General features: G+C 43.4%; 1 pseudogene; it reads left to right on the top strand.

Moving 5' to 3' along the window:
- The first annotated feature begins 928 nt into the window (after positions 1-928).
- Positions 929-5,486, top strand: LOC145432351 (uncharacterized; annotated as a pseudogene).
- The last annotated feature ends 19,663 nt before the right edge of the window (positions 5,487-25,149 follow it).

Below are 25,149 nucleotides of genomic sequence, written 5' to 3'. Positions count from 1 at the left end.
CTGGTGACAGAAAAACGGGGTATTTTAAAACTACACCACCACCATTGCTGCTTGTGATTTGATCTGCATTCTGGGATACCTGGCTGCCCCAAGTCTACACAAGCAATCGATTTTCTAGGATCGACCTGTTTTGACTTACTTTGCACGGCAACCAATCAAATGTTAGAGAAGCTGCATGGGCAGCGTTAACCCCGCCCCCTGAGTTTGATGGGTGAGGCTGACAGATAAAATTATTTCATGACGAGAGCCAGGCGTCAGGACTGCCAAAATGAAATAAATAAATATATCATTAAATAATTAATTAAATGTGTCAATAATTAATTAAATGTGTCAATAATTAATTAAATGTGTCAATAATTAATTAAAATGTGAAATACATAAATAATTAATTAAATGTGTCAATAATTAATTAATTACATGGGTCAATAATTAATTAAAATGTGAAATACATAAATAATTAATTAAATGTGTCAATAATTAATTAATTACATGTGTCATAACTATTTATTTAATTAATTAATTCCAATTTTAATTAATTATTGCCACATTTAATTAATTATTTAATGGTGTATTTAATTAATTCATTATGGCAGTCCTGGCGTTCCATAATAAACGAGGGACAGCTGAGAAATATAACATTTGAATCCTTTTCTCTTTTGCTCTGAGGCGCGGGGAAAAATATCGACAAGTCGATGAACATCATTTACAGATATATTGGGTAAATGCCCGAGACATCTATAGAAATGTAAATCGCCGCTTGATTCATTCATTTGCTTAACTTGTTTTGGACCGTAAACTAGGCGCGAATAGGACACCGGAAACACAGCTCCCCACAGGAGTTTCCGCACCGGAAGTAGCATATGCTAACGTGCACACAGTCTTTTAAGTTTGTTTTCCCTCCCTTTGGCGGCAGAACATATTTTTTAGCATGAATCCAGCAGGTAGATCTACATAACAAAGTCGGAGATACATTATAACAGGTGAAACAATCCTCTTTTTTGCGTGGAACTATTTTTGATTATAGGGCTTGTTTTATATAGCATGTGAAGTTCTTTAACTCTGAACCGATTTGCACTAGACTCCCATAGAGTATTTTACGGTGTTTCGAGGTGATAATAAAATTAATTACTCATGTTTTCCACCAGAATGTCTTTGGGAATGAGATTGTGCGCCAGAATAGAAGGAAAACAAACTAAATATAAGGCACTCAGGCTCATTAAATGGCTGCAGAAGAAACACCTGCTAAAAAAGAAGCTTAGATGCCCTGTTTGTCACCATAAGATGAAAATGATTTTCGTGGTGAAGAAAGACCAATATATGTGGTATGTATAATGCATGATAATGTAGTGCATGTTAAATATTACAAAATATTTCTGTTATCAATGCAAGAGGCAGCAGTAACCCCTTTTCATTATTATTTTCTTCATACTTAATTTTGTGATTATCTTTTCAATGAATGCTCTTGTTTAAGGGTCCATTTCTTTATTTTACTCATTGATACAGTGGGGCAAAAAAGTATTTAGTCAGCCACCGATTGTGCAAGTTCCCCCACTTAAAATGATGACAGAGGTCAGTAATTTGCACCAGAGGTACACTTCAACTGTGAGAGACAGAATGTGAAAAAAAAATCCATGAATCCACATGGTAGGATTTGTAAAGAATTTATTCGTAAATCAGGGTGGAAAATAAGTATTTGGTCACCTCAAACAAGGAAAATCTCTGGCTCTCACAGACCTGTAACATCTTCTGTAAGAAGCTTTTCTGTCCCCCACTCGTTACCTGTATGAATGGCACCTGTTTGAACTCATCATCTGTATAAAAGACACCTGTCCACAGCCTCAAACAGTCAGACTCCAAACTCCGCCATGGCCAAGACCAAAGAGCTTTCGAAGGACACCAGGAAAAGTATTGTAGACCTGCACCAGACTGGGAAGAGTGAATCTACAATAGGCAAGCAGCTTGGTGTGAAAAAATCAACTGTGGGAGCAATCATCAGAAAATGGAAGACATACAAGACCACTGATAATCTCCCTCCATCTGGGGCTCCACGCAAGATCTCATCCCGTGGGGTCAAAATGATCATGAGAACGGTGAGCAAAGATCCCAGAACCACACAGGGGGACCTGGTGAATGACCTGCAGAGAGCTGGGACCAAAGTAACAAAGGTCACCATCAGTAACACACTACAACGGCAGGGAATCAAATCCCGCAGTGCCAGACGTGTTCCGCTGCTGAAGCCAGTGCATGTCCAGGCCCGTCTGAAGTTTGCCAGAGAGCACATGGATGATACAGCAGAGGATTGGGAGAATGTCATGTGGTCAGATGAAACCAAAGTAGAACTTTTTGGTATAAACTCAACTCGTCGTGTTTGGAGGAAGAAGAATACTGAGTTGCATCCCAAGAACACCATACCTACTGTGAAGCATGGGGGTGGAAACATCATGCTATGGGGCTGTTTTTCTGCCAAGGGGACAGGACGACTGATCCGTGTTAAGGACAGAATGAATGGGGCCATGTATCGTGAGATTTTGAGCCAAAACCTCCTTCCATCAGTGAGAACTTTGAAGATGAAACGAGGCTGGGTCTTCCAACATGACAATGATCCAAAACACACCGCCCGGGCAACAAAGGAGTGGCTCCGTAAGAAGCATTTGAAAGTCCTGGAGTGGCCTAGCCAGTCTCCAGACCTCAACCCCATAGAAAATCTGTGGCGGGAGTTGAAAGTCCGTGTTGCTCGGCGACAGCCCCAAAACATCACTGCTCTCGAGAAGATCTGCATGGAAGAATGGGCCAAAATAGCAGCTACTGTGTGTGCAAACCTGGTAAAGACCTATAGTAAACGTTTGACCTCTGTTATTGCCAACAAAGGTTATGTTACAAAGTATTGAGTTGTATTTTTGTTATTGACCAAATACTTATTTTCCACCCTGATTTACGAATAAATTCTTTACAAATCCTACCATGTGGATTCATGGATTTTTTTTTCACATTCTGTCTCTCACAGTTGAAGTGTACCTCTGGTGCAAATTACTGACCTCTGTCATCATTTTAAGTGGGGGAACTTGCACAATCGGTGGCTGACTAAATACTTTTTTGCCCCACTGTATGTTCTCAGGTGCTGCAAATGAGCAAGTCATAGGAAAGTTTCCAGAACAAATAGAACTGGCTCCCTCTTTGAGAAATCAAAAACATCTCTTTTCAGTTGGATGAAGTTCATTTACAGGTATATGTAGATGTAGACATTAATAGCAATGCACCTTTCATAATTGAACACCAATACAAGACTTGTGAAATAAAATTAGGGCCTCAGTAAGTAATAATTGTCTCAATTTCTATCACAGATTTTCACAAGGGCTCAGGCTCAGACAAATAGATATGATCAATGATGAAGTGGCTGGCAGCTCCAGAACACTAAGTAGCATGGCAAGACACATTTGACATGTTTGCATACGTGCAATTAAAAGACACAGATGTGGTTATAGATGAAAGCTGTCTCCGTCATCAACGAAAGGTTGGTAAACTCTCAGACAGGTTTGTTAGAATCAATGCAGATCTGAATGTGTCCTCTAAACATGGAAACCTTTACCATAAGTACAAAAATTAGTTTTCAGTGTAGTAACTATATTATTAGTGCAACAAATACAATAAAAAATCAGTTAACCCTTTAAGACCGACCATAGAACCAAGTCCGCCAGAGCTTATAGTATATTTTTACATGCTGTGGAGCCATTTTTTGGAGCATTTCAAGTTGCTATACATCAATACAGCCATTATAGCCCAAATTTTAATAATATGTCTGCATTAAGTGCATAGTAATTACATAAATTGCAAAAAAGTGCAATAAACTACAAAAAAATTTAAAATCGTTTTTGTTTTTTAACATATATTTCTAGTTAGAGAAATTTAAGAGGTTTATCCCTCAAAACTGTAAATACAAAAAAGTTGCACAAACTAGTTTCCCACCAAAGCAAATTTATTTTGAGTGTTTTCATAGTTTTATTTTTGAGATACACCAATTTTCATATACTGCAGGAAAAACGAAAAAATATATTATAGTGCAAATTTGCAAAATAACAGCATGTGCATCAAAATAAACTTGCACCACAGCTTCTTTTTTGCACCAGCAGTGCAATATGAGTCCTAAGCATCCCAGAAACGACACAGAAAGTCATGAAGTCAAACATAACTTTTAAAAACACAAGTATAAGCTCATGAGGCCACGATGGTAAAAAAAAAACTACATTTCCGCAAAATGACGTCACTTCCGGTTTCAGGCAGGTCATGGCGGACATGTGATAGTTCGCGCTGATGGACGTAGGAAGTGTTACAAACAGCTGATCGGTCACACAAAGCCTGTTTCTGGAATATTATGTTTTTGTTCCTGCAAGCGCTTTTTATGCAGTTTTTGCAAAGCTATATGTGGAAGGAAACCGTGACCGAGGACAAGCTGATGGCATAAGATGTAAGTACAACTCCTCCAGTTTCATATGCAAGAAAATTATTGCGCTAGCTTACGTGGTTGCAGTGCTACCGGGATTTAAAAATAGTTACGCAAAATGGAGCGTGCCCGCTCCGACCGGTTCTAAAGGGTTAATAAATATATATTTACTCTAATAATTACTTGAATATTTTAACATTCGAGTAAGAATTAAAATATTTCAACAAAAAATACTTTTAATCCCAAAAGGAAATTAAAGTACAGAAAACAGGTATTCAACCAACATCTTGGCCATCCTGTTAGGTAGTGAAGTTAAATTCCAATTTACTTTAATAACAGGATTATGACTAAAGTTTTAAGAAGCAACCATCTTTTTGAATGTTTCTTTGTTTAATTTTATTCTTTTTGTTTTCAGTATGCACGTGGACGCTTTGGAAATGCATGGAAAAGGAAGAAATGGGTATTTGGAATGATGTGAATTAAAGACAAAAGGCGAAGGCTCGTGTTAAAACTTGTTGAAAAACGATCAAGGCGCCACCTTGTTCCTCTGATCAGACAGCATGTTAAGTTGGGTAGTGCCCTTATCAGTGATGAGTGGAGAGCCTACAAGAATGTTTTGACAAACATAGGGTACAGACATTACACTGTAAATCACAGCAGGTGGTTTGTAGATCCTCAATCTGGCAGTCATACACAGCATATCGAAAGGGCTTGGATGACCATCAAAGGACATGTCCGTAGACTAAGAGGAAATCGCACTGAGAAGTTGCTGGAGGAACACCTGATGGTTCTTGAGTGGTCATCTTGTCTTGGTTCGCGACACCCTGATGGACCACTGGGACGCTTATTTAAGGACATACAAAAAGTATTTCCAGTTTGAACCAGTCTGGCATGAACTTTTTTTGGAGTGGGTGACTGTTTGGTGTTTTAAAAAACACATTTAATGTTACATGTGTTACTCTTACAATACATTGCCATTTTTGACAGTAGTTAAATGTTATTTCAAGCACTGATTGTAATTAAGGTCTAAGTGTTATAAACGGTGACATTATACATTTAAGACTCTCTTTTGTCATTTATAAATGTTTAGTAGTCATTAATAAATGGTGTCATGCTTGACACTTTACAACAAGGCTCCGATTGATAGTTGTGGATATTTATAATGTATTTATGAAGTACAATTTTATATGATAAAAAATATGTTTACAAATGCTGATTGTGCTTACAGGATAGTAACTTAGTCTGAAATGTTTAATATAGCAACTCGATGAAATATATAGGTGAACACATTTGGCTCACTATTTGGCAAGAAACCGGTCAGTTTTTTCTCGTTCTTGCCCTTAACTAATGCATAATAAACCATTAATAATGGTTTATAAAGCATTTACAGATTAATTAATAATATAGCTATAAACTATTTATTAGCCATCTATAAGGGGAGTCTTATTGTAAAGCCGGTTTTAGAATGTTTGAGGCGCACAACACGAGGTTGAGGCCTCACTGTAACCAGCACGCTCCGTTTTGCGTAACTATTTTTAAATCCCGGTAAAACTGGAACCACGCAAGCTAGCGCAATATTTTTTTTGGAATAAGAAACCGGAGGAGTTGTACTTACATCTTATGCCATTAGGTTGTCCTAAGTCACAGTTCCCTTCCACATATAGCTTTGCAAAAATTGCATAAAAAGCGCTCCAGGAACAAAAGCATAATATTCCAGAAACACGCTTTGCCGATCCGATCAGCTGTTCATAGCACTTCCTATGTTGGAATAGACGTCAGCGCAAACTATCGCATGTCCGCCATCACCTGCCTGAAACCGGAAGTTTCCACGGAAAATGTAGTTTTTTACCTTCAGGGCCTTATAGACCTATACTGCTGTTTTTAAGTCATGTTGACTTTATGCTTTTCTGAATAGTTTCTGGGATGCTTAGAACTCAAATTGCACTGCTGGAAGTAGTTTACTTTGATGCACATCCTCTTTTTTGTAAATTTGCATGATAATATTTATTTTCCTTTTTCCTGCAGTATATAAAAATTGGTACATGTCAAAAATAAAACTATGAAGACACTCAGAATAAATCTCCTATGGTTGGAAACTATTTTGTGCAACTTTTTTGTATTTACAGTTTTGAGCTTGTTGCGTGAGCTTCGTAAAAAGCCTGCCTCAGGTATGCTTTTATCCACACCTGACTAGGTGTGGCCAGTTAGCATCAGCTGAACACATTGAAGAGATTAGGGGCTGCAGAGGAGGGTAACAGAGCTATAAACCTCTGAAATTCGTGTAAAAGCGAAGCTCTCAATTTACCGGTCGATCTACGTCCCTACCCTCACCTATGGCCACGAGCTGTGGGTAGTGACCGAAAGAACGAGATCGCGGATACAAGCGGCAGAAATGAGCTTCCTCCGAAGGGTGGCTGGCCTCTCCCTTAGAGATAGGGTGAGAAGTTCGGCCATCCGGGAGGGGCTCAGAGTAGAGCAGCTGCTGCTCCACATCGAAAGGAGCCAGCTGAGGTGGTTCGGGCATCTGACAAGGATGCCTCCTGGGCGCCTCCTGGGTGAGGTGTTCCAGGCATGTCCCACCGGGAGGAGGCCCCGGGGCAGACCCAGGACACGCTGGAGAGATTATATCTCTCGGCTGGCCTGGGAACGCCTTGGTATTCCCCCGGACAAGCTGGAGGAGGTGGCTGGGGAGAGGGAGGTCTGGGCCTCTTTGCTTAGGCTGCTGCCCCCGCGACCCGGCCCCGGACAAAGCGGATGAAGATGGATGGATGGATAAAAATATATGTAAAAAAAACAAAAGCTATTTTCAATTTTTTTGGAGTATATTGCACTTTTATGTAATTTAGGCAGTTACTATGGACTTAATGCAGACATATTATTAAAATTTGGGCTACAATGGTTGTATTGATGTATAGCAGCTTGAAATGCTCCCAAAAATGGCAGTACAGCCTGTAAAAATATAAAGATATGCTCTGGCAGACTTGGTTCTGTGATAGACCTTAAAGGGTTAAAGACACTGCACAGAAGAAAGAAAGCACACCTTGGAATACGTTTAATGTGCACACGTCCTGGTCAAAAACAGCTACAAGATTCCTCACAGTGTTACCGAAGGACCAACTGATGTCATCCAGAGTAATCATCTGGTCTCTAATGTTTTTAGAGTGAAGTACAATAACATCAGATTTATCTGAATTTAGAAATAATAAGATTAACTTTGTTAATCCCAAAGCTGACATGGCCCATCTGCTGTTTGTATGAGAATCAGCTAGCCTGATGGCTGTGGGTGGCAGTGATGTTGTGTCTCTGTTTTACAACAAAGACAGAGTAGTCTTCCAGTAGTTTTTTGTTTCATAAAGATGTAAAGTGAGTTATTCAGGATCTTTCCACCACCTCTCCCAGTGAGTCCCAGTTCCCTGATGCTGCCTCCCCAGTCGACTGCAGCACAGAGCAGCACACTGATAACAGAGAGGCCATCTGCTGCAATACAGTGCACCCACTCCATGACATGCTGGTCAGTCACAGGAGCTCGTTCAGTGAGAGACTGAGATTACCGAAAAGCACCACTGAACGACACAGGAAATCATTCCTGCCTGTCGCCATCTCCCTGTACAACGCATCCACTTAACACACTGTTTGCTGCTACAACTACACATGTTTCTTTTCCAACTATTTATCTATGAGTGACTTATGTATGTATGTATGTATATATATGTATATATTGTACTATTCTTAGTTAGCGTATTGTCTGTCTTGTCTTAATGTTGGTTTAAAATGGAGCACTGTAACAAAAAATAATTTCCCCCAGGGATCAATAAAGTATTCTGATTCTGATTCTGATTCTGATTCTGAAGTCAAGAGATCTTAGTGTCCTTAACAGAAAGAGGCGACTTTGCCCCGTATAGTTCGTCTGTATTCAGGAACTAGTTTACTTTGTTATCCAAGCATAGTCTCGTTTGTGGTTATTTTAGTAATCAAGTATTCTATTATTCCATCGACTCATTGAGTAATTGGATAAGAAATACTTTTGCCTCATTAATGAGGAAACAGGTGTTTGAAAATGAACTGCTCATTGGATCATGTTTGAATAATTTAGCTGCATCATCTGTCAGAAAACAGCATCTAGTATCTAATGCCATACGAAAAGATAAAAACATTTAAATACAAAAGTAAATAAATAATGTCAAGTGTAGTAAAGTCAGATAAAATAAAACAAAATTGGCTTTTCTCTGTCTTCTTGGACGGCTTTCTTCCATTAGCAGGAAGCAGAAATACGTGTGCGTGTGCGTGTGTGTGCGTGTGCGTGTGTGTGCGTGTGCGTGTGTGTGTGTGTGTGTGTGTGCGTGTGTGTGCGTGTGTGTGTGTGCGTGTGTGCGTGTGTGTGCGTGTGCGTGTGCGTGTGTGTGTGCGTGTGTGTGTGTGTGTGCGTGTGTGTGTGTGTGTGTGCGTGAGTGTGTGTGTGAGTGTGTGTGTGTGTGTGTGTGCGTGTGTGTGTGTGTGTGTGCGTGTGCGTGTGCGTGTGTGCGTGTGCGTGTGTGTGTGTGTGTGTGTGTGTGAGTGTGTGTGTGCGTGTGTGTGTGTGTGTGCGTGTGTGTGTGTGTGTGAGTGTGAGCGTGTGTGTGTGTGTGTGTGTGAGTGTGTGTGTGCGTATGTGTGCGTGTGTGCGTGTGTGTGTGTGTGTGTGTGTGTGCGTGTGTGTGTGCGTGTGCGTGTGTGTGTGTGTGTGTGCGTGTGCGTGTGTGTGTGTGCGTGTGCGTGTGTGCTGTAAACAGCGACGACGATGATGTTGATAACGTTAATAATGATTCACTGACCCATCCTCACTGGCTCAGTTTTTCTGGCTCAGTTTGTACATTTTAGTTCCTGTGGGGGGAAAAAAGATTTCATTCATAAATACTGATAACATTTCATTAATATAATGTTTGATATTTTTTTACTTTAAATCTGAAAAATAATGTTACGAAAGCCTTGAAATAAATATGGTCTAGTACACAAATCTAAATATTGTGTCAGGCGGAGTTAACAGTGCCTCATTTAAACTAGCCTTACTTATGTAGCTTTACTTTCTTACTGTGTAAAACAAAGAGTGGTGGATGGAGCAGCTGCGAGGTTTACTTCTCTTCACGCCCGTTTGTTGATCAGGTGGTTTAGAGAAGGACTCCAGTTTTTTTCCCATTAAAGCTTTTAATGGTTATTATGGGGATGGTGCTGCTGTCATGACACTAGAAAAAAAGAAGCTGTGGTGCAGAAGCACACTTGTGGAGGAGATGATGGAGTTGCATGATTCTCACATTGGAGGAAAATTAGGAGAGGAGGACGGAGCAGCAGCAGTGGGAGTGGGTGTGACCATAGAATGTCTTAAACAACTAGTTGAGCTCATCAGCTCTTTTCACATCAGACAACAGCGGCTGTCTTTTCCTTTTATTGTATCTGATCTTCTGCTCATGTTGTACCTGTTTGAGCCGTTCTGTCTCCATCTCTAAAAGCTACATTTCTCTGGTTGAGGATGCTCTTTATGTCACTTGGCGTACAGTCTTTGTAGGTATGATGGTGTCTCTACAGAAGTTTAAAACAACGTGTCTGTACTGTTCTTACTGTCCAGACAGTCCAGTCTGGGCATGTAAAGCAGGGCCTTAGAGCTTTCAAAGGCATCAGGTGTCAACTTTTGGACTGTAAAATTATTTGCAGGCTGTCTCTGATGAAGGGGTTTTAACACGAATGCAGAAAAACCGAGTTGTGGTCTGACCTTCTCAGTGGTGCTATGTCAGTAGCTCTGTAAGCATCTTTGACACTGACGAGTCAGCTGTTTTATTTTCTCTGACACGGCAGACAACCAATTGTGTGAATCCACTCAGGTGGGAGAGAGGGAAATGTGATTGCAGTCTCCTTATATTATGAAGAGTGGATGATACGGGATTTTGGCTGTTTCCTTGGGTGGAATGTACAGTTATTGTCCTAATATGACTGAATTCTCATAGCAACTGCCAATACGTCAGTATCAGGACAACACATCTTCTTTTTCTACCTTATGGAGGGCTTTTTATAGAGCAGCAAACAACGTTTCCAGGTTAAATGAAGATTTCGTTTGCTCTCCAGCTTATTTACAGCTTATTTATTTATCTGTTTTTATCTGTTTATGCCAGGGAGTCCAGTACTTCTGATCTGATGCTTTCTTTTTCCAAGAAGCCACAGTATCTATAGTCACACAGTGAAGATGTAATGCTGTTATAAAGATATTCCCCCTCTGTGGAAGCAGAGCTCAGTGCACGGTGTTGGCACGTGGCAATGAAAAAGGTAACACTGGAGAAATGACAGTTTTAAACTTAGTTCCCCACTGCCCTGTAATCCATTATGGTGAATTTTATTAAAAATGATCAGACGAAACACGGTCTTCAGAGAATGCTGTTAAATGCAGAGTGGTGGGTGGGTTGTTTTGCATGTTGAGAGAAGCAAATTGAGTCTAAAAATAGATCACAGGCACCGTTGTTACCAGCCCCACTTAGGTGTTAGAGGTTCGAGTTATGATAGGTTGGCTATTAATTACGCTTTGGACTTTGAGTATCTTGAGTTTCATCCAGTATAGTTAAGGTATTCCTTCCTGAGTGTTGCTGGGACTGTACACAGGGGGCAGGATGGGTCCTTTCCAAACCACAGCTGCAGATTTATTGGGGAAGGCAGCACATCGTATGTCGCTCGGATGATGAAACTTAGTCTATTAGCCTCCATGCCGCAGATTTCATTCCATGAGTTTCCTCTTTTCCACACTCTCCCAATTCATCCAGTGACCCTGTTTGGCCAGCGCCACGGCTCTGGCATGTCTGGCTGTTTCCTCCTGTCGTCGCACTTCCTCCACTACCATTTTCCAACGTTCGGTTACAGACGCCTGTTGCCACCGAGGTGTTACTGCGCCAAGACCAAATCCTCGTTGGACGTGACCCACCACATCACAATGCTGAAGAGCAGATTTGGCCTGTAGCACAGATGTGGCCGGGGTCCACTTCCTCCCTGTTGTTAGGGTGGGAGCAGTGCCTCTCACTATGGGGTCCCGGGAGTCCGTGAGTGACATCTCAAGCCTCACTTTTGCACATTTAAACTCCTCAACCAGACTGGGGATAGGCAATGCCAGTATCCCGTCGCTGTAGAGTCCAAGGCTGCTGAGGCATTTGGGAAGTCCGAGCCACTTCTTAACGTAGGAGCTCACTAGCCTCTCTAGTCGATTGGCATGATTGAGTGAGACCTCGTACTTTGTCAACAGCCACAGTAGTCTGGGTAATAACCCAAACTGGAAGCACCAGAGCTTCAGTTTCCCTGGGAGTGCAGTGTTGTTAATCCGCTGGAGGTCATCAGCCAAGTTCTGCCTTAGTTGTTCTAGTTGCCACGTATCATTGAGGTCTGCATTGTACCACCATCCCAGGCTCTTTATGGGCTTCTCTAAGACTGTTTGTACGACAATGGACTTCGATCAGGGTGCTGATACCCGGAGGACTGTGGGGATTCTCCTGCCTCTGGACTTCAATCGACTGATTTGACTTACTTTTTAAAAAGTATGTGTCAATGCGAGGCCCCTTTCTCAGCTCGCTGAGGCACTTCTTCTGTGTGTGAATGTGTGGATGATTGTGTAAAGTGTAAAGCGCTTTGGGGTCCTTAGGACCAAGTAAAGCGCTATACAAATACAGACCATTTACCATTTTACTTCTTCCTGCCTTTGTGGATTTTAAGGCCCATGTCAGTTGTTAGTTTTGACCAGCCACAAATGCAGTTCTGCAGCTTCTTTCCTACCATCATTGATGGTCCATTATTAGCAATGCTGGTTGATCTATTCATCGTTGGTACCGTCCGTGGTTCGTTGCCATTAAATCCATCCAGAAAGGGTCTTCATCCGCCCCTGCTTTCACAGGGGGTGACTAGTCGACTATCAAAATAATGGTTTGTGGCAGCCCTACTACAGTATTTGCTGCGTTAATGCAGCTATGGCGTTAACGTCATTTTAACGAGAGTAATGCTGACAGCACTAGAATAATAATCTCCAAATGTTTTATTATTACCAAGCAGCTCCTCTTTGATAGCTGCCGCGTCCATCTTGTTGTTGCCTGCAGGTGAAGCGATGGGGGAGGGGGAGCTGTGTTCAGTGATGGAGAGGCGAGGCCGAGTAACACAGCGTAGAGACAAAAGTGGACAAAAGAGAGGCAAACTAGCGGCTCCACAAGTATAATTATAAAGTAACATAGACTATATCGATATAAACGATATTGTCACATCTCATATCTCATCTCCCAAGAGGTTAAAACACAAGTTTATTTTTGTTATAAATACATCATCATCCTCCTATATCCAGTGTGTTATGGTGAAAGTTGTGAGAAGTCAAAAACAAGTAAACAAGACCGTGACTGCATAATAAAAGCCAAGAGATCTGCTCAGATAAACCCAAAATCAAACAGGAACAAATGGTTTTTTAAATAGTTGAGACACTAGGAAGCTCCTACGTAAGAAGGTAAGTTACATATTTAGCCCTAGTTTAAATACCTGAGACTCCACCATTTGGTTTTAGAACTGAAGACGTTTCTTGGCTGAGAGGTAAAGAAACTTCAAGAAGTCCAGACGATTTTATTTCCAACCTCCTTACACTTCCAGGACCTGGACCAGTCAGACATGTCAGACACATTTGTCACTGAGCCAGGCGTTCTTCTTTAACACCAAAACTAAGCTCAGACAGTCCCTTAGATTGGAATTCAAAAGCTGGGAAACTGATACCAGTTTAGCTGGATGGGGACATTCTTTGAAGTCTGCTAAATTTGTAACTAAACAAGTTCAGTATTCATATTCACGTTATCTGTATGTAAAAATAGTGAACATAATGCAGAATGGAAAAATTGTTTAAACTGAGTTTAACTTCAGAATATCAAAGTCATGAAGCAGGTAAAAGTTTAAATGTGTCCTTCTTAATGACTCTGTTGGAATGATTTCAATGGTGGGATAAAGAAGAACGAGATCAGGAGGTAAAGAAGAGGCAGAGTCAGGATTCAGTCTCTCCTGCATGAAGTCGAGGTTGAAGGTTTTCCTGAGTCGGAGCCTGATGCCAAAAAGCTGTAACGTCCTCTGTGACTGTGCTATGGAACAGATATGGATAGGGATGGATATCGTTTAGGTTTTATCCGATACCGGTGCCAAACCGGTACTTTTGAAACGGTGCCGGTGCTTAAACGGTGCTCGAACCGGTGCTTAAAGAATGGAGAACACAAACTTTGTCCAAAAACCTCTCATGTTCAGCTGTTTTTTTTGTAAAAAGATAACAATGTTAGCCTTTTCTGCAGCTATAGGGCATATATGGTATCACTCTTGGCTGGAAGCAGTGCTTAAACAATGGAAAAAACACAAACTTTGTCCAAAAACCTCTCATGTTTAACTGTTTTCCACTTTTTCTTTGGTCATTTTAGCCTTTTTGGCCAGGGTGAAGGGAGTATCTGCCATCAAACAAGAAGACAGCCGCATGTAGCTATGATGATGTTTGCTAGTTCACCTTACATGCATTAATGTAATAACGTGGTTAGCCTACTCAACGTAAATTACACACGAACAACATTAAGCTACTCACGCAGAGAAGAACGGCTGCTGCTGCATCATCATCCTCATCATTTCTGCTACACTGGCAGGGCTAGGGGCCAGGACTCTCCTCTTCGGGTTTTTGGGGGATGTTGCTAACTCCGGGTCCGATAACAGGCACCACACCCGCAGTAGATGTGCTCGGTGTGAGGTCTCGCAGCAAGCTATCAAATACGGTGCATTTCTCGGCTTTAAAAAAACCGCTATGCGTCGCCAGGTGTTTCATCAGATTCGAGGAGTTACCTCCTTTGACAGTATCACAGTATCAGCTTAAAGCACTTGTTGCAGGCCGCTGAGTTTGCACAGACTTTTACAGCCAGACTTTGACCGCTTCGCCTTGGACATTTTTAATCTGTAGCTCTGCTCTAAAAGAACGGACATACCTGGCCCCGCCTACTATCCTCGGAAACGTAAAATGATTGGCTAGAATCTAAAGTGTATCACAGCTCAGGGGAAAAAAAGCACCGAAATGTGCGCTGCTTTTCGGTCTGGTTACTACCGTTTATGTCAGAACCGGTGCCATCATGGCAACGGATACCGGTACCCATCCCTAGATATGGATGTATCCTCATCTCTCTAAGAAGTCCCCGATGTTATCAACAAACACATCAACACACACAACAATCAACTAAAAATCCAAACGTCAGTGAACCTAACAGTCCAACTTTATGAAAATGATTTCCACATTACTCACACGTGTACATCACATCACTCAGGGCCTCTGTGGGCACAGAGCATTCAGAGAGAATCAGTGTCAGGTTTGGTTTTCATGTTTTATTAATAACTAAAATCCATTATCTGTATGTTTGTCACATATCTGACTAAGTATAGTTACTGTAGGTAATAAACTGAGAAATCTCCTCACTGCAATATACTGAACTAAAATCCAACGTTAGAGGCTGGATTAACTGAGCATGACCCTGGATAGTTATCTGTGTCCAGCTGAGAGTGAATGCGCGCTCGTGTGTGATTAAAACAAATGAACTTAAATCATCAGTGTCGTCTGTACTGACAGGAGTGACAGCTTTCACTGTAACCATCCCTTTATCATTAGACATGTGGGAACATTTGCACTCATATGTTCAGCTAACAGGAAAAAGAGATGGATTTGACAATGAAGAGTGGAAAATTAAAGACTTTCAAATCTTTTAAATTCTGTTTTGTGAAATACATTTTTGATTTGAAGTAATTATTAATGGATTAATAATTCATTTTATACATAATAAATCATTGTTGATGCTTTTATTTCAAATTAAGTTTTTAAATAACGAATTACCTGATTAATGTTTGATAGATGTTAAAAGACTTTGCCAAATTAATTTACTAATGATATTTTATTCATTATTGAAGCACAAAGTTCTTTATTTTGATGCGCATGAGTCTTCTGGTCCTTCGTTCAGTGGAAATATTGGAACACCTGAACTCAGTTATTTGGACGGCCTTTCCTAAAACGTCCATAGTCCTTTACACCACAGACCAACTCCAGGGGACACCTCCCACCAGGGGTTAAATGTCTCAGTCTCTTAGATGAGAGGTCAAACATCTTTGCAAACCTGAATAAGTCAGTTGCCTTTTTTTAAGCTTGTGAATCTCTGTTTGAATCCCTGGCAGTGCAAGAAGCATGACCACACATGCTGTAAACTATTGTACAGATTCATGTAGCACCTTATTCTGTGTAATCACTGAATTTCTTTTTCCTATTTTGAATCTTTTTTCTGTTTCAAATGTCATTTTTCACTGCAGCAGTTTAGGCAACAAAACCGCTGGTTTAGGAAACATGATGGTTTATGCCTACAAAGGAGCAACAGTGACAGAGAAGGAAAATTAATGAAAATTAATTAATTAATTAAAAAATCAATCTGGACAATAAGGCAGCACGGTGGCACGGTGGTTAGCACTGTTGCCGCACAGCAAGAAGGTCCTGAGTTCAATTTCACCATCAGGCCGGGGTCTTTCTGTGTGGAGTTTGCATGTTCTCCCCGTGTTTGCGTGGGTTCTCTCCGGGTACTCCGGCTTCCTCCCACCGTCCAAAGACATGCAGTTTGTAGGGATAGGTTAATTGGATAATTCAAATTGCCACTAGGTGTGAATGTGAGTGTGAATGGTTGTCTGTCCCTGTGTGTTGGCCCTGCGACAGACTGGCGACCTGTCCAGGGTGTACCCCACCTCTCGCCCTATGACAGCTGGGATAGGCTCCAGCGCCCCCCGCGACCCTGAAAAGGATAAGCGGTAGCGAATGGATGGATGGAATCTGGACAATATGTTTATGATATTTTTAGTAAAGTAATTTAGTAGTTTAGTAAATAAATAGGGCAAAACATTAGAAATAATAGAAACACACAGGAAAATTACAGCCTCATTATCTTAGCATGCTTGTGCTAACTGCCCGTATTTTGTAATAAGTTAGATATATTTAAACAGAACAGAAAAACCTGACATATTGTTTACTGTAGATCTGGGACATGTAGAGCTGGAAGCTGTTTATGGCCATAAATAATAACATATTTTTTATTGACGGTGCATGTTAAACCCATGAGATACACTCACTGTGTTCAGGATGAATCAGAATTTCTTGATGGGGCCGTCCTCACTGTTCAGGGGGCATCATCAACGATTAATCAATGTTGAAGAAATGATTTTGATATTTTGTTCTTTCTTTTTTTCAGTTATACGAACTGGATGATGATGAAAAACGCAAAGAGTTTCTCGATGACCTTTTCAGTTTCATGCAGAAACGGGGTAAGTAGAACATTCATATGTCAGTTGTGGCTTCCTGGGAGCAGGAGACGTGGCCCTCACAGTCACATTAACACTTGGGGGTCTATAAACAGCTTTAATGTGCTAATGTTATAGTTCCACTTACTCATAGCAGAAGTCATTCTTACAGATTGGGACTTTGTTTTCCAGATAAGTGACTTTTAAAGCCAAACAGGAAATGAAATCCCTCAGAAAGATCATGTTTGGTTTGTCATGTTAAACCAGGCCTTTTAAACTATTTCTCTGCATAAGTTACCTTGAAAAAATTAAATATCAGTATAAACTCATTTCAGTTCACTTAAACAGTTACTTATTTATACAGCACCAGTTCAAACCAGTGCCTGTCAACATTACAAAGAGGACTGCAGTGGTTTTGTAGGACTGTGGCTCAGCACTTGGTGACAGAGAACCCCGATAGAACCTAGAAAGGTTCATCACTGAGAGACGTGACCCAGAAGTATCTGTGTGACTGCCATAATAAGAGCTGTTCCAGTTCTCCAAATACTAAGGAAAGGAGCTTCAATGCTTCCTTTGTTGCTTCCCTTAGCATAGGATACACTGGACTGTCTTTCATGAACAGGGAGGAGAAAGTGCTGCATGAAGAACGCAGAACACTATATAAGCTCAAGATTATGATCTACATCAATGGATATAAGTGTGGTTAAAGCTCTGTCTAATCAGTTTTCATTAGTGGTGTGTTTTGCTGTATTTTCAACAGGCTTGCGCTTTCCTATCCTCTTTTAGACCGGTCTGTTGTCCACCTCATATCAGATCGTACCTTAAGGTCCAAATTAGTCGCCTCAGCCGCACAAGAATCCGGGTCACGGCACCAAGTGTTAAAAACAGTTCTTTTAGATTCTTAGGGCCAAAAAGACACAAGGCTCAAAAGTGGTCTTTTTACTTTAAAAATGATCTTTATTTTACATATCCGGATATGGAGACCTTTCTCATAACACACAACCCAAGGTCTGAAGCACAAACAGAAGCCTGGTTATTTATATACTTGCTCTCACGTCACACCACATGATCAAACAGCCTAGTTGCTTTCACTTTCACTTCATTCTAGCTGCAAAAGCACGCTTCTGCAAAAGTTTCCTGTCAGCACTTTCTGGCACAGAGTGTACTCAGAGTTAGGCCTTTCTTATATTAAAACAATATAATCAGCAAATACGCATTCAAAATATATAATTCAAATCTTAACACAGTATTTAGCATGAACTTTTATTTCAGTACAGTTCTGCTGGCAAAAGCGATGGAAGGAGGAAACTTTACAACTACGTGTCACAAAGATGTTTTTCAGTGTTAGGTTTCATAACATTTCATTAAATTGTGTGCCTGAGGATTTTAATTGAATTGAATTTGACCCTTTTAATTTCTCCTGAAAGTGAATCACCCATGCATAAGGCCAGATGCAAAAATGCTCCTGTTCATAACCTTTAGCTGCAGTCTTTTTGCTCATGGTTTGGGTTACAACTCATTATGTAGCCAAGTAAAGACAGTAACACTATAACAGAAGTGTAGAATGATGTACCACAAAATTCAAATCCTTATTTCTCTTTCATAGAGAATCAGTAGTTAAGATCTTTCGATCTGCTAGAATATGATGAGCACAAAAATATAAAACATTTCTTTAGTTTTCAGTTGGACATGTCCCAACAGCTCACCCGGGAGGTGTCCTAGTCAGATGCCCAAACTACCTCGATTAGCTCCTTGTGATGAGGGCGAGTAGAGGCTCTACTCTGAGCCCCTCTCAAATAACTGAACTCTTCGCCCTGTCCTTAAGACAGAGGCCAGTCACCCTTTGGGAAAAAATTAACTTGTAATTCTTTCAGTTGATGCCCACAGCTCGTGGGGATAGGTGCGGGTATGGGGACGACGATGTACTGGTAAATTGACAGCTTTGCGTTTATGCACAGCTTTCTCTTTACCATGATGGACCCATGCAGTGTTGCACATTACTGCAAATGCTGTCCCAATCCATGTGTCAGTCTCCACATTGTGCCTCTTGGATCCGGTGGTTGACTAATGAATCAACCAATGGACTCACTGGCACCCTGGCATAGACCTTCCTCTGGAGGCTGAGGAGGGTGATCCCCTTAGCTGAAGTACACCCTACAGTCCCCCACAACACCTCCTTCAGCTTGATGGTTACCTTAACCTCTGGTTGCCACAATCTAGTATAGGGACTATCATTATGACAGGCACCAGCCACCTGATGAATGGACATGGTCCGTTGGGATTCAGTGTCCTCAGCCTCCCTCGGAACGAAGTGAAGTACTGCTGGTGGTGGGACTTCAAAATCTTGTGGACAGAGGGCCTCTGCCAGGCATTCCCAGAACACCCTCACCATACATTTATGTGTGCCAGGCTTGTCCAGCATCCACCTCAGCTGCTGTCTTCACTTCAGGGTCCAGAACATATGACCGTAGATCAACTTGTGACCTAGGGTGGCCTGCTACCACGGGCATCCTTATGTACGAACATGGTTTTTGTTATGGACAAGCTGTCCTTACCCAGAACCAGTTTGCCTTGAGAGTCCCTACCAAGGAGCAAACGCCCCAAATGACAGAGCCTCTGGGACCACATAAACCCCTCCATGCTGACGACACATGGAGGGAAGTCCATCATCTAACAGAGAATAAAAAGCTTAATCAGTTACAGTGACTGTCAGTTTTAGAAACACAGGGTTAGCGTACCTTGTGTTTATTATTGTAAACACAATGCATGTGTAGGTATTTGTGTGCTCTTACGTGCTGCTTACCTAACAATGCGACAACGGAAAAATAGATATTTTGTTGAGTTCATGCATATTCCATTCTAGGACATCATGGTCTATTTTTATGTGTTGTGAATTAAATCAGCTTCATTATTTCTCAGTTTGACCACAGTAGAGTCTGCTGTTTGCTTTCCTGTAATCATTATGGTAAATAAATGACTACAGAATAAAAAGTATAAAACTATAATTATAGTCTTCCTTAAGCAAAAGTCCTCTTTGATCAGAGTCCGGCTGTATGCTGAGACAGCTGCAGAGCAGCCTTAGATGGAGTAATGATGTAGCTGGCTGGTCACTTGGGCTTAGTGATAGTATGGATTGTTGTGGAGCGTTCAATTAGAATTGATTTTCGACTTAGTGTAGGGAGATATTGTCAGTGCAGAGCAGATCAGCAGCAGCTTGTTTGTGACAACTTTGATCACAGTGGACTGCTTCAAATGTCCCAGTCAGTATTTCTTGAAAACAACATTGTGTACTGACAAATAAATGTCACTCCGACAGCCTCGTTAACCGTATTAATGGAAAGTGTCAAACATGGCTTCATGCTGCTTTAATATTCTCACCCATATTAAACATGCTATACTGTCATAGCATGTTTTAGTTGTGATTTTGGACCAGTTCCACTGACTCTTGACACGGTGGTGTAAAAAGTGTTTACCCCCCTCCTGATTTCCTATTTTAAGTATATTTTTCACATGTAAATGTTTCTGATAATCAAACAAATTTAAATATTAATGTATTGATTTTATAACATAAATTAACTGTGGTGTACAGTCACACGTCTTTGGAAAGCTGAGTCCAAGTTCTCTAGCCACACCCAGGCCTGATTACTGTCACACCTGTTCTGTGATCCAAGACGTTTAGGAACAACCAGAAATGAAGTAACTGAGCTTGATCAGTCTGGAAAATGTTATAATGCTGTTATAAAGCTGTGGGACTCCAGTGAACCACGGTGAGACCCATCATGGCGAAAACACACAACAGTGGTGAACCTTCCCAGGAGTGGCTGACTGAGCAAAATTACTCCAAGAGTGCAGTTACAGCATTTACATTTCTGTTAGACTACTTTTAATTAAGTGCTTTAGCCCACTTACAATGAAAAATTTAAACAATCTTGTTCATGACCTGTAGCATGTTAACACTATTGGAAGTAAAAAAAATAACTTGAACTCTAATTTTGAAAACACACATGAAGCTCTGACTCGTATGAGTCTGTGTGAAGCTCCTGCTGTGGTCTGAGAGAGAGTCCTGTAACTCTGTCTGCAAAATACAGAATATAATCACCAATGTTGGGCAGGTTACATTGAAAAAGTAATTAATTATAATTACTAGTTACTTCTTCAAAAAGTAACCGAGTTTTGCAAACAACAAAGTTTTTTGCAGCTGTTTACTGTCACGGCTGCCGAGGCGAGCTGTGTGGAGTTGGAAGAAGGACCCAAGATGCAGGCAGTGGATGAGATACCGGTGGTTTTATTTACAGAGGTGTAGTGGCAAACAAACAGTGGGGCATAACAATTAACTAAAGACACCTAAACTGGGAGAACTAAAAATAACAGACCTGGGAGCATATGACAACGGGATGAGAAGCAGAGAGACGCAGACAAGGAACAGGACACCGTGGAACACAGGGTAACAGACTGACACGGAGTTACACAGACTGACACGGAGGAACACAGACGAACCGGCAACAGGCAGGAGAACACACAGGGCTTAAATACACACACCAGTAATCAGGGGATGAGAGACAGGAGGGCAACACAGCTGGGAGGAATCTGGGCTGACGGGACAGGGGAAACGTAAACTGATCACACTCACATACGACACGGACCTTCACAATAAAACAGGAAACTCAGACACATGGAACCAGACAAGACATTGAACTAAACAGACAGATTCACAAACAGATGGGGAGACACCATAGACAGACAGATACAGACGCAGACTCAGAGGCAGACCGAATATAACACAGAACCTAAACAATCATCTAGAAAATGATAACAAACTAAAAGCGCTGGGTCACTGACCCAGGACCATGACAGTACCCCCCCCCCCTCCCCCCCTCAAGGGCTGGCCCCAGACAGCCCAGCAGAAACACAAAAACAGACCAAAACAAAACAGAAAAGGACGTGACCAGGGCGGGCGGAGGGGGCCCAGGACGGAGGGACAGAGTCCAAAAAGGCCCAGATGGCCAAGTTCAGGAGGCCGACCATGCGAATGGCAGCGGGGCAGGTCCGGATGCCGGCCACGCAGTAGGCAGTGGCGCGGAAACAGTTCTGGGGGCCGACCGTGCAGACGGCAACAGCGGCGTGGAAACAGTTCTGGGGGCCGACTGTGCAGACGGCAACGGCGGCGTGGAAACAGTCCTGGGGGCCGACCGTGCGGACGGCAACAGCGGCGTGGAAACAAGTCCGGAGGCCGGCCACGCGGAAGGCAGTGGCGGCGTTCAGGAGGGCGTTCAGGAGGGCGTCCACGGTGGCGGAGATGCCCAACAAGCGGCCTGGCAGATGACCGACGATGTGGAGGTGGTATTAGGGGACCTGAAGGCTGCGTGGCCCCTGCAGCCCCAGGCGAAGCGGAGGCTGGACCAGACGAGGCGGAAGCGGAGGCTGGACCAGACGAAGCTGATGAGGACGCTGAAGCAGAAGCTGGACCAGGCGATGCTGATGCTGAAGCTGAAGTTGGACCAGGCGACGCTGATGAGGATGAAGACACGGAGGCTGGACCAGACGAGGATGATGAGGATGCGGAGGCTGGACCAGACGAGGATGATGAGGATGCGGAGGCTGGACCAGGCGAAGAGGCTGAAGCAGAAGCGGAGGCTGGACCAGGCGAAGAGGCTGAAGCAGAAGCGGAGGCTGGACCAGGCGAAGAGGCTGAAGCAGAAGCGGAGGCCGGACCAGGCGAAGCAGCTGATGAGGATGCAGAAGCGGAGGCCGGACCAGGCGAAGCAGCTGATGAGGATGCTGAAGCTGGAGCCGGACCAGGCGAAGCAGCTGATGAGGATGCTGGAGCCGGACCAGGCGATGCTGAAGCAGATGCTGAAACCGGACCAGGCGAGGCCGAAGACTCTGAGGCCGCAGCAGGCGAGGATGATGAAGCTGCAGCAGGCGAGGGTGATGAGACTGCAGCAGGCGAGGGTGATGAGACTGCAGCAGGCGAGGGTGATGAGACTGCAGCTGATGGCTGGACGGGCTCCTCGGGCCCCCCAGCTGACGAGGCAGGAGGCTGGACGGGCTCCTCGGGCCCCCCAGCTGACGAGGCAGAAGGCTGGACAGGCTCCTCGGGCCCCCCAGCTGACGAGGCAGGACACTGGACGGGCTCCTCGGGCCCCCCAGCAAAAACAGTCTCAGAACCAGTGGGCACTGGAGCCCCTGGCACACACAGAACAGAACCAGCAGGTGCGGAGACCTCTGGCAGGAACGCAACAGAACCAGCAGGCACACGGGCCTCTGGCAGGAACGCAACAGGACCAGCAGGCACGCGGGCCTCTGGCAGGGACAGAACAGGACCAGCAGGCACGCGGGCCTCTGGCAAACACATAGCGGCCTGCAGCTGCGCAGAGCATTGACCCTGCTCAGGCAGCGACAGCCGGGTGCAGTCCTCAGCTGGCTTCTTAAACTCCAGGGGTCCAGAGTCTGATGGGGGCTGAAACCCAGCCTCTGGGGAGGCCCTGGAGTGCATCTCAGTCTCAGAACTAGCCAGCCTTTGAGGAATGTTGACATTATTATTAGATTTGTCTCTCTGCTTGGAATGGATGGACGAGGAATAGTGTCTTTCGGGTAGAATTGACTTATATTGTTTTACAGGTGAAGCAACTGACACAGGATGCAGGGCTGGTGGCTGCTGAACAGGAGGCTGAACTGAAGGTGACTGACATAATGGTTGTGATGACAACGGTGGTGAAGTTGGAGACTGAACGGAGGATAAAGCTGATGATTCTTCTGCCAACTGAGCTACTGACTGGGCTATGGATTGTAACATGGTTTGTAATAAGTCCGGCTGTGACTGTAATGGAGCTCTGGATTGTGAGGCTGAATGTGGCGGAGGTGGCGACTGGGCTTCTGGCCGGGCGGCTAACTGAGCTTCTGGCCGGGCGGCTAACTGAGCTTCAGGCGATAAACAGTTTTTGTCCTGTGCCGTACAGAACATCACCCCTGAGTAGACGGTCCCACAGTTCAGACCAACAATACTGTCCTGTCCACTCACCACAGCTGGCCGCTCGGAAATCCCCAGGTCCGACTGTGGCGAGGAGCGTCGGCAGCGTGAGCGCCGTTTCCCCCTTGAAGGCTGGGTTGACGGGCCGGGCAGAACATCCTCTGTCGGACCGGGCAGTGAAGCATGAGTTGCAGGGTGGGTGGTAGCAGCCGGGGGGTGAAGACGGAGTCCGTTCAGAATGAAATTCTGTGCGAGCGGGTGAAGTGAGCTGAGCAGCCAGGGGAGACCAGAAACCAAGCGCTGTAGCCGATTAGCCACGGCTTGGCGAAATTCTCTCCCCTCGTGCTCCAGCCACGCGTTAATTAATTTGTCCACGGAGTAAACAATGTCCTCCCGGAGCTCCTTGGGCGGGTTGAATGCTGCTGGGTCCATAGTGGCTGGTTCGTACTGTCACGGCTGCCGAGGCGAGCCGTGTGGAGTAGGAAGAAGGACCCAAGATGCAGGCAGTGGATGAGATACCGGTGGTTTTATTTACAGAGGTGTAGTGGCAAACAAACAGTGGGGCATAACAATTAACTAAAGACACCTAAACTGGGAGAACTAAAAATAACAGACCTGGGAGCATATGACAACGGGATGAGAAGCAGAGAGACGCAGACGAGGAACAGGACACCGTGGAACACAGGGTAACAGACTGACACGGAGTTACACAGACGAACCGGCAACAGGCAGGAAAACACACAGGGCTTAAATACACACACCAGTAATCAGGGGATGAGAGACAGGAGGGCAACACAGCTGGGAGGAATCTGGGCTGACGGGACAGGGGAAACGTAAACTGATCACACTCACATACGACACGGACCTTCACAATAAAACAGGAAACTCAGACACATGGAACCAGACAAGACATTGAACTAAACAGACAGATTCACAAACAGATGGGGAGACACCATAGACAGACAGATACAGACGCAGACTCAGAGGCAGACCGAATATAACACAGAACCTAAACAATCATCTAGAAAATGATAACAAACTAAAAGCGCTGGGTCACCGACCCAGGACCATGACATTTACTAAAAATGCAGCCAAGGCGTTTTTTAAATAAATATTTCAAACTATTTACAGAACAATCAGCTGCTCTGCATCAGATAAGAGTCACACAAATTATTTGTGCTGCTCCAAAAAATAATTTCTGTCCACGATAAAGGAGAACAACACAGCCTGATACCTGCAGGGCTGACAGCAGCAGGTGTGTCACTGCTCCTGTTTCCCCCTAGAGACAGTGTTTACACTGTAATCTGTCTTTCAAGATTCAAGATTCAAGAGCTTTATTGTCAGTACACAGTACACACAGTACACACAGTACACACAGTATACACGTACCGAAATGCTGTTTCACCACAAGCCCCGCATGGTGCATTTG

This window comes from Astatotilapia calliptera, chromosome 12 (genome assembly GCF_964374335.1).
Source record: "Astatotilapia calliptera chromosome 12, fAstCal68.1, whole genome shotgun sequence".
In the NCBI taxonomy this organism is placed as follows: Eukaryota; Metazoa; Chordata; class Actinopteri; order Cichliformes; family Cichlidae; genus Astatotilapia; species Astatotilapia calliptera.
This window is presented reverse-complemented; position numbering and strand designations above follow the sequence as displayed.